Genomic DNA, 16,974 nt, shown 5'->3' with positions numbered 1-16,974 from the left:
CTCTGTCAAGTCTGAAGCATATTCACTAAATTTCAGGCAGTGGGTGATACAAACGGTGGCATTGTCAATGGATCATTAGAAATTACGTAATCTGATATGTATAATAGATTTGGAAAATTATTTAAAATGAGCAGAGACTCAGAAATTTGATACCATTATGTAGACCAACATGTATGCAATTGGAGCCAAGATGGAGAGGAGAGAGGAAAAGGAGCAGAAAAAAAAATTGAAGAAATGAGGGATGAACTCTTCTTAAATCTGATACAAAATATTCATGTACACATCCAAGAAGGTGTAAAAAAGGTATAATCAATAAAATGATATCTACTGATACATGTATCTGAAGCAAAGAGTTGAAAGACAAGTAAAAAATTTGAAATTCTCAAAAGAAAAAAGGACAAATTATGTTCAAAGAAGTCACAATAAGATTAACATCTGGCTCTCATCATAATCAAGGAGGCCAGAAACAAGAGAGAGATGACATATTCAAAATATTGTACAGGGAAAGAAAAGTCAACCAATAGTTCTATATTCAATTCTCCTTCTCAAGTGAAAGTTAAATAAAAAAGATTCCCAAAACATTAATGAGATAATTCATTGTTGCCAGGCCTGCCTACAATAATTAATAAAGGAAATCTCTCAGACTCAAAGAAATGAGAACAAGTGATTATTCAATCAAAAAATAAAAGGCATTGTAAGTCTTTAATTAAATCATATGTATAAAATATGATTTAATATAGAATACTCAATAGACTCAATAGTTATATAAATTTAAAAATGTATTCTCTTTACTTACTTAATAGACACAAGATTATACCAAACAATAATTTGAATACTGTGTTTTTGGAATTCTAACATACATAAATTTAATATGTATGATGATGATAGCACAAAGCATGTGACAAGAAATTGAGGTACACTTATGCAAATTTTCTACATTTTACCAAATATAAATAATTGTTGTCAACATTAGTTTGTGATCAGATGCACCTTAATATATCATGTCTAAGAAAATAACTCAAAAATGTACTAAAAATAAAATCAACAAGTTAATTTAATTGGTATGCCACAAATTAACTTTAAGATGATAATTTTATTAGAGACCAAAATAAGCATTTTGTAATGATAAGAGTAAACTTATTGGAAAGTTAAATCAACTATAAATTCATATATACCTAAAATCAGAGCCCCAAAATATATGATGAAAAACTGAAAATAATGGAAGGAGAAAAAGACAATTCAACAATTATAGTTGGAAGAAAATTGGAAAATATATAGAAAACTCGAAAGACATTATTAACCAATTCCACGTGAATGATAGGTAGCACACTCCACTCAACCACAAAACAAAAATATTTTCAAGCTTGCATGAAACACATGCTAGGCCATAAAACAAGTTTAAATAAATTTAGAAGACATAAATCATGCAAAGTAGGTCCTCAGCCTATAATAGAATTCAATTAGAAAGAAATAATAGAAAACTTTTTGAAAATCTTTACATATTTAGAAATTAAACACACTTCTAAGTAATCTATAGGTCAAATAAACAATAAAAAAATTTTAACTTTTTGAAATGAAAAACATCAACAGATCAAAACCCATGAGATGCAGCTAAAGCAGTGATTAGAAAAAAATATGTGCAACATTGACTGTCTATACCCGAAAAGATAAAAGAAGATTTCTAATATATAACCTATACTTTCACTTTAAAAACTAGAAAAATAAGATTAAATTAAACCCAAAGCAAGCAGAAAAAATATAATAAAAATTATAGCAGACATCAGTGAAATCTAAAACCAAACACTAGAGAAAATCAACTAACCAAAAGCTGATTATTTGAAAAGATCAACAAAATTGACAAGTATTTAGCTAAACTAATCAACAATAAAACAGAAAGATATGAATTATCAAAATCAAGAATGAAAGAGTCTACATTACTACAAACCCTACAAATGGAAAAGACATATGGAATTATGATGCATAATTTTGGAGATCATATTGGACAATGTGATAAAACAGGCAAATCCATTGATTGATACCAATTACCAAAACTTGTTTGAGATGATAAAAATGAGTAGACCTAAAATAAGTAAAAACAATAAATTACTAATTAAAACTCTTCCCATACATAGGAGTCCAGCACAGAGAATTTACTGATGAATTCTGTCAAACGTTTAAAAAATAAATGATACTAATGATGATAAAGAAATAATCCTAATACTAATCCTTAGCAAGCTCAGATTATGGAGAGCAGTATTAGACTGACATAAAAGCCAAAGACTTCACAAAAAAAACATTACAGACCCATATGTGAAGATATAGACAAAAATACTCAACCAAATATAAGCAACCCAAATCTAGCAATGCATAAAAAGGGTCATATGACATATCCAAGGGAGACTTTTGCCAGAAGTTGAGGTAAGATTAACATTATAACATTATAACCAATGTAATACATACCACGAGTAGAATGAAGAACAAAAACCACATGATAATTTCAATGGATGCAGCAAATTTATCTAACAAAGCCATAACACCCATTATAATAAAACCTATCAACAAAAGTAAAAAGGAAATTTTATATATCTCATAAATATAGTCTAGGAAAAATCCAAATCTGAAATCATACTTAAGAGTAAAGGACTGAATTCCTTCTCTCTAATATCCAGAGCAAGGCAAGGATGTCTGCTTCTACTATTTTTATTCGAAATTGTGCTGAAAATTCTAGATAATTTAATTAAAAATTTAGAGAAAATTAAAGATAACCAGATTAGTAAGGGAAAAATAAAATTCTTTTTATTTTAAGATGACATACTCTTATATATAGAAAATTCTAAGAAACCTTAACAAAACAAAACCACTAGAATTAACATACAGCTTTAGCAAGTTCACAGGCTACAACATGAAGACACAAAAATCCTTTGATTTTCTGTGTGCTAGCAATAAAGAATCTAAAAAACAAATTAGAAAAACAATTCTATTCACAAAAACACTATAAACAATGAAGTACTTAAGAATAAGTTTGACAAAAAAGTGCCAGTAAGATTTGAACATTAAAAAATGCAAAGCATTCCCAAGAGAAATTAAAGAATATCTAAATGAATGAAGAAACTTTTCATTTTCATGAATCAGAAGAAACAATATTGTTAGAAAGGCAATTCATTACAAATTGACTTACAAACGCATTACAATCTCTGCCAAACTCCAGCAGGACTTTTGTAGAATTTGACGAGCTGATTTTGAAATGCATATGGAAATGCAACAGACCAAGAATCATTAAAACAAATTTGAGAAAGAAAAATAAAGTTGGAGAATTTATACTATATTATTTCAAAACTTACTGTAAAGCCACAGTAATCAATACAGTGTGGTATTGGTGAAAAATAGGCATATAGATCAATGGAACAAAATTGAGAGTAAAGAAGCGTATTTACATTTTTGATCAATGATTTTTGTAAAAGTGCAAAACAGTTTAATGCAAAAAAGTCTTTTTAACAAATCTTTCTGAGGCAATTGGATATCAACATATATAATATATAAATGCACACACACACACTTCTGTCCTTCAAAAACCCATAAAGAAAAATGACAGCCGGGCGCGGTGGCTCACGCTTGTAATCCCAGCACTTTGGGAGGCCGAGGCGGGCGGATCACGAGGTCAGGAGATCGAGACCACGGTGAAACCCCGTCTCTACTAAAAATACAAAAAAATTAGCCGGGCGTGGTGGCGGGCGCCTGTAGTCCCAGCTACTCGGAGAGGCTGAGGCAGGAGAATGGCGTGAACCCGGGAGGCGGAGCTTGCAGTGAGCCGAGATTGCGCCACTGCACTCCAGCCTGGGTGACAGAGCGAGACTCCGTCTCAAAAAAAAAAAAAAAAAAAAAAAAGAAAAATGACATAATCTGGGACAAAATAACTGCAAATCATTCTTTTGATAAATAATTTGTAGGCAGAACATATAAAGAACTTTCACAATATAATAAGGAAACAACCCAATTGAAATATGGGGAAATAATTGGAACTGTTATTGCACCAAAGAACATATAAAAACGAGTAATAAGCACATACAATGATACTCAATATTATTAGTCATTAAGAAACTACAAATTAAAACTCCAATAAGATCACTTAATATTTGCTAGAATGGCTATACTCAAAAGACAGATAGTACTAAAGAACATGGAGAAATTGAAAACTTCATGTATTGCTAGTGGGAATATAAAAAGCTACAACTACTTTGGAAAATAGTTTGGCACTTTCTCAAAAAATTAAACATGTGCTTGGGAGGCGGAGGAGGGCGGATCACGAGGTCAGGAGATAGAGACCATCCTAGCTAACACGGTGAAACCCCATCTCTACTAAAAATACAAAAAAAAAAAAAAAAAAAAAAAAAAAAAAAAAAACTCTCCGGGCGTGGTGGCAGACGCCTGTAGTCCCAGCTACTCAGAGAGGCTGAGGCAGGAGAATGGCGTGAACCCAGGAGGCGGAGCTTGCAGTGAGCTGAGATTGCGCCACTGCACTGTAGCCTGGGCTACAGAGAGAGACTCCGTCTCAAAAAAAAAAAAAAAAAAAAAAATTGAAATGTGCATATCATATGAATACAGCCATTTCACTTCTAGATATTTACCCAAGACAATATAAGCCTATGTTCATACAAAAGTGTACAGCTTTATATTTTTTAATATGTGAACCATGTAAACTCGTGGATAGGAGCTTTCTTCTTCATAGCCTGGAATTGCAAACAACCTGGGTTTGCATCAGTATGTGAATGTACAAATAAATCATGGTGCATCCATACAATGTAATACTACTAGTCATAAAAAGGAATTACTGATACAGGTAATAATATGGATGCATTTCAAAATAATTATGCTGAGTGAAAAAAGCCAGTTAACAAAGAGAGCATACTGTATGTCTCCATCTGTATAAAATTCTCGAAAATTCAAACCAATTTATATTGACAAAAAACATGCAACTCACTGGTTGCATGAGGACCAGAGGGGATGGTTAGGGATGGGGAAAGGAGGAGGGATTACAAGGGCCACAGGGAAACTTTGGGAGATGATATATTTATTATCTCAATTGTTGTGATAGCATCATAGACATAGACATAAGTCAAAACTTAATTAGTACAACTTAAATATGTGCAGTTTACCATATGTCAATTATGCCTCAGTAAAGCTGCTAAAATGTCCATCTAGAGTTTCACACAGTAGGAGGTATGACTTCAAAAAAGTAAGATACGATGTGGGTTTTAGTCATGAATCATTTTTTAGCTGCTGAACACTTATGCTTAAGGGGTTTCTTTTACTTAGGCACAGAAATGCTCATTAAGATTAACTTTCTCAGATAAAATTGAGAAATATCTTACTTCAAAGCCTACTTCAACTTTTCTAGAAAATATAAAAAAGTTTTCACAGCAGTAAGTAGAAGCAAAATTGGCTTTACTTTCTTGCCAATTTTTCACATTTAGAAAAATAAAAGTTGAAAGAAGACCTGATATTAAATGAGAGATGAGATAATGTGGCAATATGTTTATTTGAATTGAGAAAGTTTAAGAAGGTGATTTTCATGTAGTTTGAAACTTGTTATAGAATGAAAGAAAGATAAAATGTGTGGTGGACAACATTGTTCTAAGTAATTAGAAGTCAGTGGTATATCCTTGGAGCTCTGCTAATAACTGTCTATTCTTGGGAAAGAATCCTTAACATCTCCAAGTTGCTTCTTTTTCCACAAAAATGAATTTTATAAGATAATGACTAAAAATTTCATCTACTTCTAATATACTATGTTTCTTGAAAGTATGTGGAATATGAATATTGTAGTCCTATCATCTGTGTTAATAAACCATTTTTAGATATCAGTTTTTTCAATTATTAAATTATTTTACCAGAGTTTGTACAATCAGTGGATTACACATTTAAGGACTAGTTTTGGATCAATGAACATCAGGATATAAGTTGTCAGCAAACCACCTTTTTTTTTTTTTAAACAAAACGTGTAAGAACATGAAGTGCTAGTCTAAACGAACTTTAACATGTTAATTGCAAAAAATGATCACATATCAATATCACCACTTTGACAAAATGCTGTTTCTTAAATGAATAAAATAATTGTCAAACTGATTAGTTTTGTTATATGAATTATCTCTGTAATTATATAGGCTGTAGTGATCCGATTTTCATGATGAATATTTTCATGAATATTTTAGGCATATGTTTTGAAAATTGGTGGAGTTTATATTATTTGTATTTATTGCAATCCATTTGTCTAAGAATACCAGTAAAATTTTGCATGAATATTTTTTATTGGCAATCGAGTAACCTTGATACCCACTAGCTTGGCAATCTTATCTATAAACAGAAAGCCCTTCTGTCTTTAACGGAATTCTACACTAGACATAATCCCAGCTGGAAAAAAATAAACTTGACTGCGTGTACAGGATGATAAAAACCTATTTGTTTTTCATTAAGCTATTGTGATAGTAAACTGGGGTGGTTAAAAGTTAAGTACTTTTCCCATGAAGTCATACAATCTACCCTGATGCCAACAGTGTTTGAGCACGCGAGGTCACAAAATAGCAATACAATCCTTGATTTTGTTGAGATGTTAACTACATTTTCTATATCATGATGCTTAATGCCCAGTATATGTGAATAAGAGAAGCACTGTCTTCCCAAACAAGATTTTATTTTCAAGATCTTCTATTTCTTGAGACTATTTTAAAACATTATCTGGCAATATGTTTCTAAGATATTACCATTTTGAACTTTCACAGTATGTTGTTTTTCTAACACAAGTGTAAAATCTTTTCACCACCACAAGAGTAAACATGTTTAATTGATGCAAAATATCAAGTAGCATTCAGTCACATTTTTCCTAAAATTATTTCCACAGTAGATATTTTATGCAGGATATTTTAAAAATTAAAGCAAACACATACAGCTAGCTCACAACTTGCCAGACACTAAAATAAAATAAGATCCTGATATTTAAAGAGAGCCATGATATTTCTGGGGGCTCACTTTATGTTTAGCTAAGCATGGAAAAAGTTTTTTTAATGTGTTTAAAGTATCAGTTTATTATGGATTTGATATTTTTATTGTTCAGTTGCTTTATACAAAAGAGGCAATATTCTTTTGTGATATCAGAATCATTGTGTAGTTAAACCATCAGTGTTGACCTGTGTGAAAGGTTTCCTAACAAATATTCCAACTGTTTGCTAGTACATTTCAATCTCCTTTGTCATTATTAATTTACCCTACACTTGAGAATATTTATTGAGAAAAAATTTTGAAATTAATACCTCATCAATGTTAATTTGATGGCTGTTATCTCTTACCCAACTGTAGCAGATAACTTTGGGTGTTTGTTCATGCCAGGAAACTCTATCTCATTGTCACTTGTCCTCAAAATCTGGATCTCTCTACCAAGTTTTCTCTACATTTCTCAACTCCATTAACCAACAGAAGTTTAGATGAAGAAAGGATAGTCCAATGAGCTGGGTCAATCAGACACTCTGAAAGAAATTTGAAATTAAATTGGAAACAGTAGATACAAAGACTCGTACACGTTAAGGTTAAGAAGCCAGTTTTGTGAATAGAGAAACTAAGATAATCTGTCTATTAAAAAAAGAATCAGATGTGAGAGAGACCCTGTGGGCACCCAAAAGAGGACCTGCCTTAGTTTCTAACTAATTTTTTTTTTGGATCCACTCCTGTGTGTCTTGACTCTGCTCCTAATTGTTATTATGAGCTAAACATGTAGCTTTATAAGATATTATACGCTCCAAAGCTAGTTTTAATAAAAAATAAAAATGAATAAAAGATGTACTGCTTACTAGTTACCAGGTATTTTTCGAAGAGCTTCCTATTAACTCATTTAAACTTTGCAACCTCTATGTATTATTTAATATTATCCCCATTTCATAGATGAGAAGACTGAGGCCTAAAGAGGTCATTTAACTTACTAATACCTTATGCCTCTTTCGTATATGGCAACTGAACAAAAATTATCTAAAGTATAATGAAGTGTTTGAAAACATTAAAAACTTTTCTCCATGCTCAATTAAACACAGACTTTCTATACTTATGGCTAGAAAGCCTGAAGTAGGTTTCTTGAAAGTAAAAAATAAAACAAGCAAAGGAAATGGAACCATTCTTAATGAAGAAACCTAGTGAATATAATTATTTAAAGCTAATGGCACTTTGGCCTATACCAAATCCAGAAACCAAGACACATCCTTCTCAAACTCCCACTTTAAACCAAGCATTCTCAAAGAGGATGGGTGATACTGCTGCCACTGACAAGACAACTGGTTCCTGGGGATGAAAAAAGTCCTACCTTTGTCTATATAAAACACGAATATCCATGCAGTACATAAATATATGTACAGTGTATCTATGGTATCAAAATTTCATGAGAGTATCAACTAGAAAAAAAATCTAAAAAGGCTATGAGGGGATGGTGATAAAGAAAAGGAAAAAAATGATTGAGAAATTCTGCTATAAACAAACCAAGATAACTCCTACATGTACTGACTTCAGCTTCCATCATGCTACAAACTGTTTTTTCTGTACAAAAAAAAAGTCCCTAAGAATTGATAATCAGGATTCGAGAACAGCTTTCTATCTATTCTTCTCAAGTTCAAAAAAATTATGCAAGCTGTTTTCTGAATTAAAGAGCTGCAAAAGATATTTATGTTTCCTGTCATTAAAAAGCATTTTAAAAATACTTTTTTGCACCATCATTTGACCAAAAATAGCTTTTCTTTTAGAAGATAAAACTTGTCACTGGCTCATTTGTCCATGGAAACAGCTGCTCATTATATATTTGAACATATTTGCTTAAGAAATACAAAATTATTAACATTTTAATCCTCCAACCTTTTAAGGCGAGCCAGCTGTAAATATTCACAGATAGACCATAGCCTTTGGTTTCAGCTTAGTGGAAACTTCTTCCCTTGATTTCTCAGAGAATATTAACTGAACAATTTGATTTTCTGGGTAGCAACTATTCCATCAGCAAATCATTCTCAACTATTGGTCCCAAGAACCAGTGAAAATATACAAAATGCATTTGCCTAGTTTTGCTAATAGTAAGAAATTTTTATTTTATTTAAAAATAACTTATTCTAGTACTTACTGTGTGCTATAGTACTAAGTACTGTTTTAAGCAGTTTAAAATATTAAGTAGTTTAATCCTCATGAAGCAGGTACAATTATTACCCTTGCCATTTTTACAGTTTAAGTAATTGGACCAAAGAGATGTTAAGCAAACTGCCAAGGGCCACACATCTGGTAAGTGCCAATGCCAGGATTCCAACAAAGACCATCTGGCTTCAAACTCTGTATTTGTTCCATTAAACTACAACATTCCAAGCACTGAATTAATAATATTACTTATAGTTTCTTATTTATCCTCACAGCAACCCTAAAAGGTGGCATGGTTCTTATCCCGGCTTTAATAGATGAAGTCCATAAAAAACAGAGTTTTAACACCTGGGCCCAAATTCTCAAAATTGTAAGAAATGAACCTCAAATTTGAACCCAGGTAATTTCTTCTTCTGAAGCCCTTATACTGTACACCTATTGCTTTCTTGAGTTTCATGGGAATATCTAACATTTGAGGATAATCCCTGCTCTGGCCTTTTTTGATAGTTTATTATTTTATCTATCTATCTATCTATCTATTCTATCTAAATAGATTGATAGATCAGATAGATATTCTATCTATCTAGATAGATAATAGATATCCTGTCTATCAATTCTATTTTATCTATTTAATCTACCTATTTAATCTGTTCAGATAGAATAGATAGATAGATATTCTTACTCTATAGTTTGGCATAAGTCAGTCCAGTAGTCATGGGCTAAAGCTTTCTTTCTCAACCATAAAATCATTTTTAATCTAAGAGAATCAGTGATAGATACCTGGTTAAGACTGCAGCCACAAAGTTTCTTTTTTACTTCAAGAAATCAAAGATATCTGGAAGACAATTTATTTATAAATTTGAACCTAGTTTCCTGAAGAAGTCTTATAATTTTTACCTTGTTATATTTCCATCCCAGTTCCCAAATAATGATCTTTCACATCTTTCCTGAGTTCTGGGTATAAAGGAACTTAATCTAGCATGAGTTCAGATATGAAGAAGCACATAAAAATATATATGCTATCAGGTTGTCAAAAATGTGAGTTCTTCCAGCCCAAACTGATAAAGACTCACTACTGGTCATAAATTATGTCATATAAAGCTTTATATTTTATTGAGTAGCTCACTTAAAACCTCATCGCATTCCAGTTACATTGACAGGGAAGATATTTTATTATCATTTTATAAATGAGAAAAAAATTGTCCTGATGCTCCAATGTTGTCTAATTAAGGTAAAGTTAGGGCTGGGAACTCTTATCATTATGTGGATTTTAATAAATGTATATTTGGTAAAAGGGCCAAGGCAGGAATGCTACTTCTCACTGAGAAGATGGGTTAGCTATTGTTTTCCTTTTATATACCTGTATACCTGTATCTACAATACCACAACCATAAAAACCATTTTAAAACTCAAAGTGAATTGGTATGCTGTTTTGTCATTGAATGAATAGGTTCCAAATACTTCATGTAGTCACCCTGTGTTCTTTACACCCCATTTTGACCCACTTTTGACATTTCTCACACCCCAGATTTGTTGTCACTAGGGTAGCTTTATGCCCACACTTATACATACAAGGACTTATGGAAGTTTTACTCCTTCTCTACCAAGCTTCAAGTGTCACCTAAGCTATTAGTGAATTGACCTACGCTCAATTATAGAGATACATCATGTTCTGCATTTGCTGTATTCACCTTCTAACACAGAGAAAATGTAAAGGACACACAGAAAGGAGTTACCACAGAAAAATAAAACTTAGAGACTTTTTACAGAACCAAGAGTATTTGACCATAATTATATCAATGAATAAATTATAAATCTTGTTGCTAATTCATTCCTGTTCCCTTTATCCTCAGAATATTAAAAGGGGGTGTCTGTATATTCAACATAGTAAAAGTGTTCATTTCTGGAAGGATTCTCAGACCCAACCGGAGTTCAAGACAGAAATAAGTACATAGCATCACAGGCCTGGATCCAACCTCAGTTTTAAGACAAGAACAGAAAATGATTTCAACTTATATTGCCAACTGTGATCATTCAGACAAACTTTCAGTTGCTCTCTTGCTACATTCTAGCTCATTATGAAATAACAGTATTTATGAATACTAATCTATTTACTAGATATAAACATCATTCTAAAACGTACCTGCTGTACATTAAGGGAGGGAGTTTGAAGTAGATCCCTAAGAATCACGTGTCTTAGTTTAGCTCTCTTGTGTCAGGATATAGATATAATAATTAATAATTGAATGAATGCATATTAACTCAGGTTAAGAATGAGAAAATTACCTATAACTTGGGCCTACTCCTGTTCTCTTTTCTTGTACTACCTCCATGTTTGCCCTTTAGAGGGGACAACTATATCGTATTTTATATTTTGGTGTGTTTCTGTTCTTGTTTTGCTTTACTTTTAGCAGTCATACATGTAAGTATAAACAATCTATTGTGGAATAGTTCCTGTTTGAGGGCTTTATAAACATGGTATCAAATTTTATACAGTTGTAGGCACTTGCATTTTCCCCTGTTATATTTCACATGTTTGTCTTGTTGTCTGTAACTGTAGTTCAGTTGTTTGCACTCTTGTGTACCAGTGTATTGTGGCACATCACTATTTATTTATTCTCTTGTGGATGGTGTCAGGCCTCCGAGCCCAAGCTAAGCCATCATATCCCGTGTGACCTGCATGTACACATCCAGATGGCCGGTTCCTGCCTTAACTGATGACATTCCACCACAAAAGAAATGAAAATGGCCTGTTCCTGCCTTAACTGATGACATTCTCTTGTGGAATTCCTTCTCCTGGCTCATAAGCTCCCCTACTGAGCACCTTGTGACCCCCACTCTGTCCTCCAGAGAACAACCCCCCTTTGACTGTAATTTTCCTTTACCTATCCAAATCCTATAAAAACGGCCCCACCCCTATCTCCCTTGGCTGACTCCCTTTTCGGACTCAGCCCGCCTGCACCCAGGTGAAATAAACAGCCTTGTTGCTCACACAAAGCCTGTTTGGTGGTCTCTTCTCATGGACGCGCACGAAATTTGGTGCCATGACTAGGATCGGGGGACCTCCCTTTGATCCATTAAAAAGATCCACCTATGACCTCGAGTCCTCAGACCCACCAGCCCAAGGAACATCTTACCAATTTTAAATCCAGTAAGCGGCCTCTTCTCACTCTCTTCCCCCACCTCTCTCACTATCCCTCAACCGCTTTTTCCTTTCAGTCTTGGCACCACCCCAACCCCTTATTTCAGCACGCCGGACCACTTTCCTGCTTTTCTGGAGGGTAAGAACCCCTGAACACCTTCCCTCCGTGTCTCTACTCTCTCTTTTCTCTGGGCTTGCTTCCTTCACTATGGGCAACCTTCCACCCTTCATTCCTCCTCCTTCTCCCTTAGCCTGTGTTCTCAAGAACTTAAAACCTCTTCAACTCACACCAGACCGAAAACCTAAATGCCTTATTTTCTTCTGCAATGCCGCTTGACCCCAGTACAAACTCGACAGTAGTTCCAAATAGCCAGAAAACGGCACTTTCAATTTTTCCATCCTACAAGATCTAAATAATTGTTGTTGTAAAATAGGCAAACAGTCTAAGGTGCCTGATGTCCAGGCATTCTTTTACACGTCAGTCCCTTTCTAGTCTCTATTCCTAATGCAACTTGTCCCAAATCTTCCTTCTTTCCCTCCCACCTGTCCCCTCAGTCCCAACCACAAGCGTCACTGAGTCTTTCTAATCTTCCTTTTCTACAGACCCATCTGACCTCTCCCCTCCTCGCCAGGCTGAGCTAGGTCCCAATTCTTCCTCAGCCTCCGCTCCTCCACCCTATAATCCTTTTATCACCTCCCCTTCTCACTCCTGGTCCAGCTTACAGTTTCGTTCTGCGACTAGCCCTCCCCAACCTGCCCAGCAATTTCCTCTTAAAAAGGTGGCTGGAGCTAAAGGCATAGTCAAGGTTAATGCTCCTTTTTCTGTATCCCAGATCAGATAGCATTTAGGCTCTTTTTCATCAAATATAAAAACCCAGCCCAGTTCATGGATCATTTGGCAGCAACCCTGAGATGTTTTACAGCCCTAGACCCTAAAAAGGCAAAAGGCCGTCTTATTCTCAATATACATTTTATTACCCAATCCACTCCCGACATTAAATAAAACTCCAAAAATTAAATTCCGGCTCTCAAACCCCACAACAGGACTTAATTAACCTCGCCTTCAGGGAGTACAATAATAGAAAAAAGTTGCAATTCCTTGCCTCCACTGTGAGATAAACTCCAGCCACATCTCCAGCACACAAGAACTTCCAAACGCCTAAACCACAGTGGCCAGGCATTCCTCCAGGCCCGCCTCCCCCAGGAGCTTGCTACAAGTGCTGGAAGTCTGGCCACTGGGCCAAGGAATGCCCGCAGCCTGGGATTCCTCCTAAGCCGCGTCCCATCTGTGCAGGACCCCACTGAAAATCAGACTGTTCAACTCACCTGGCAGCCACTCCCAGAGCCCCTGGAACTCTGGCTCAAGGCTCTCTGACTCCTTCCCAGATCTTCTTGGCTTAGCGGCTGAAGACTGACGCTGCTCAATCGCCTCAGAAGCCCCCTAGATCATCACGGATGCCGATCTTCTGGTAACTCTCACAGTGGAGGGTAAGTCCGTCCCCTTCTTAATCAATACGGAGGGTACCCACTCCACATTACCTTCTTTTCTAAAGGCCTGTTTCCCTTACCACCATAACTGTTGTGGGTATTGATGGCCAGGCTCCTAAACCTCTTAAAGCTCCCCAACTCTGGTGTCAACTTAGATAATACTCTTTTAAGCACTCCTTTTTATTTATCCCCACCTGCCCAGTTCCCTTATTAGGCCAAGACACTGTAACTAAATTATCTGCTTCCCTGACTATTCCTGGGCTACAGCCACACCTCATTGCCTGCTTTTCCCCCAGTTCAAAGCCTCCTTCACATCCTCCCTTGTATCTCCCCACCTTAACCCACAAGTATAAGACACCTCTACTCTCTCCTTAGTGACTGATCATGCACCCCTTACCATCCCATTAAAACCTAATCACCCATACCCCGCTCAATGCCAATATCCCATCCCACAGCATGCTTTAAAAAGATTAAAGCCTGTTATCACTTGCCTGTCACAGCATGGCCATTTAAAGCCTGTAAACTCTCCTTACAATTCCCCCATTTTACCTGTCCTAAAACCAGACAAGACTTACAGATAAGTTCAGGATCTGCGCCTTATCAACCAAATTGTTTTGCCTATCCACCCCATGGTGCCAAAACCCATACACTCTCCTATCCTCAATACCTCCCTCTACAACCCATTATTCTGTTCTGGATCTCAAACATGCTTTCTTAACTATTCCTTTGCACCCTTCATCCCAGCCTCCCTTCGCTTTCACTTGGACTGACCCCGACACCCATTAGGCTCAGCAAATTACCTGGGCTGTACTGCTGCAAGGCTTCACAGACAGCCCCCTTTACTTCAGTCAAGCCCACATTTCTTCCTCATCTGTTACCTATCTCAGCATAATTCTCATAAAAACACACGTGCTCTCCCTGCTGATCGTGTTTGACTGATCTCTCAAACCCCAGCACCTTCTACAAAACAACAACTCCTTTCCTTCCTAGGCATGCTTAGATACTTTCAACTTTAGATACCTGGTTTTGCCATCCTAACAAAGCTATTATAAAAACTCACAAAAGGAAACCTAGCTGACCCCATAGATCCTAAATCCTTTCCCCACTCCTCTTTCCATTCCTTGAAGACAGCTTTAGAGACTGTCCCCACCCTAGCTCTCCCTGACTCATCTCAACCCGTTTCATTACCCACAGCTGAAGTGCAGGGCTGTGCAGTCAGAATTCTTACACAAGAGCCAGGACCACGCCCTGTAGCCTTTTTATCCAAACAACTTGACCTTACTGTTTTGCCTAGCCCTCAAGTCTCCGTGTGGCAGCCACCACCACCCTAATACTTTTAGAGGCCCTCAAAATCACGAACTATGCTCAACTCACTCACTACAGTTCTCATAACTTCCAAAATCTGTTTTCTTCCTCACACCTGATGCACATACTTTCTGCTCACACCTGACGCATATACTTTCTGCTCCCCCGGCTCCTTCAGCTGTACTCACTCTTTGTTGAGTCGCCCACAATTACCATTGTTCCTGGCACGGACTTCAATCTGGCCTCCCACATTGTTCTGGATACCACACCTGACCCTCATGACTGTATCTCTCTGATCCACCTGACATTCACCCCATTTCCCCATATTTCCTTCTTTCCTTTTCCTCACACTGATCACATTTAGTTTATTGATGGCAGTTCCACCAGGCCTAATCGCCACTCACCAGCAAAGGCAGGCTATGCTATAGTATCTTCCACATCTATCCTTGAGGCTACCGCTCTGCCCCTCTCCACTACCTCTCAGCAAGCCGAATTAGTTGCCTTAACTCAAGCCCTCACCCTTGCAAAAGGACTACGCGTCAACATTTATACTGACTCTAAATATGCCTTTCATATTCTGCACCATCATGCTGTTACATAGGCTGAAAGAGGTTTCCTCACAATGCAAGCGTCCTCCATCATTAATGCCTCTTTAATAAAAACTCTGCTCAAGGCGGCTTTACTTCCAAAGGAAGCTAGAGTCATTCACTGCAAAGGCCATCAAAAGGCATCAGATCCCATTGCTCTAGGCAATGCTTATGCTGATAAGGTGGCTAGATAAGCAGCTAGCGTTCCAACTTCTGTCCTTCATGGCCAGCTTTCCTCCTTCACATCAGTCACTCCCACCTACTCCCCCACTGAAACTTCCAGCTATCAATCTCTTCCCACACAAGGCAAATGGTTCTTAGACCAAGGAAAATATCTCCTTCCAGCTTCACAGGTCCATTCTATTCTGGCATCATTTCATAACCTCTTGCGTGTAGGTTACAAGCCGCTAGCCCGTCTCTTAGAACCTCTCATTTCCTTTCCATCCTGGAAATCTATCCTCAAGGAAATCACTTCTCAGTGTTCCATTTGCTATTCTACTAACCCTCAGGGACTGTTCAGGCCTCCTCCCTTTCCTACACATCAAGCTCAGGGATTTGTCCCTGCCCAGGACTGGCAAATTGACTTTACTCACATGCCCTGAGTCAGAAAACTAAATTATCTCTTAGTCTGGGTAGACACTTTCACTGGATGGGTAGAGGCCTTACCCACAGGGTCTGAGAAGGCCACCACTGTCATTTCTTCCCTTCTGTCAGACATAATTCCTCGGTTTGACCTTCCCACCTCTATACAGTCTGATAACAGACCAGCCTTTATTAGTCAAATCAGCCAAGCATGTTTACAAGCTCTTGGTATTCAGTGAAACCTTTATATCCCTTACGGTCCTCAGTCTTCAGGAAAGGTAGAATGGACTAAAGGTCTTTTAAAAACACACCTCACCAAGCTCAGCCACCAACTTAAAAAGGACTGGACAATACTTTTACCACTTTGCCTTTTCAGAATTCAGGCCTGTCCTCGGAATGCTACAAGGTACAGCCCATTTGAGTTCCTCTATGGATGCTCCTTTTTATTAAGCCCCAGTCTCATTCCAGACACCAGACCAACTTGGACTGTGCCCCAAAAAACTTGTCATCCCTACTATCTTCTGTGTAGTCATACTCCTATTCACCATTCTCAACTACTCATACATGCCCTGCTCTTGCTTACACTGCTGGTTTACACTGTTTCTCCAAGTCAGCACAGCTGATGTCTCCTGGTGCTATCCCCAAACTGCCACTCTTAACTCTTGAAGTAAATAAATAATCTTTTCTGGCAGGACTGTGCTGAATCTCCTCAGGCACTCT

This window comes from Symphalangus syndactylus, chromosome 9 (assembly GCF_028878055.3).
Source record: "Symphalangus syndactylus isolate Jambi chromosome 9, NHGRI_mSymSyn1-v2.1_pri, whole genome shotgun sequence".
Taxonomy (NCBI): Eukaryota; Metazoa; Chordata; class Mammalia; order Primates; family Hylobatidae; genus Symphalangus; species Symphalangus syndactylus.
This window is presented reverse-complemented; position numbering follows the sequence as displayed.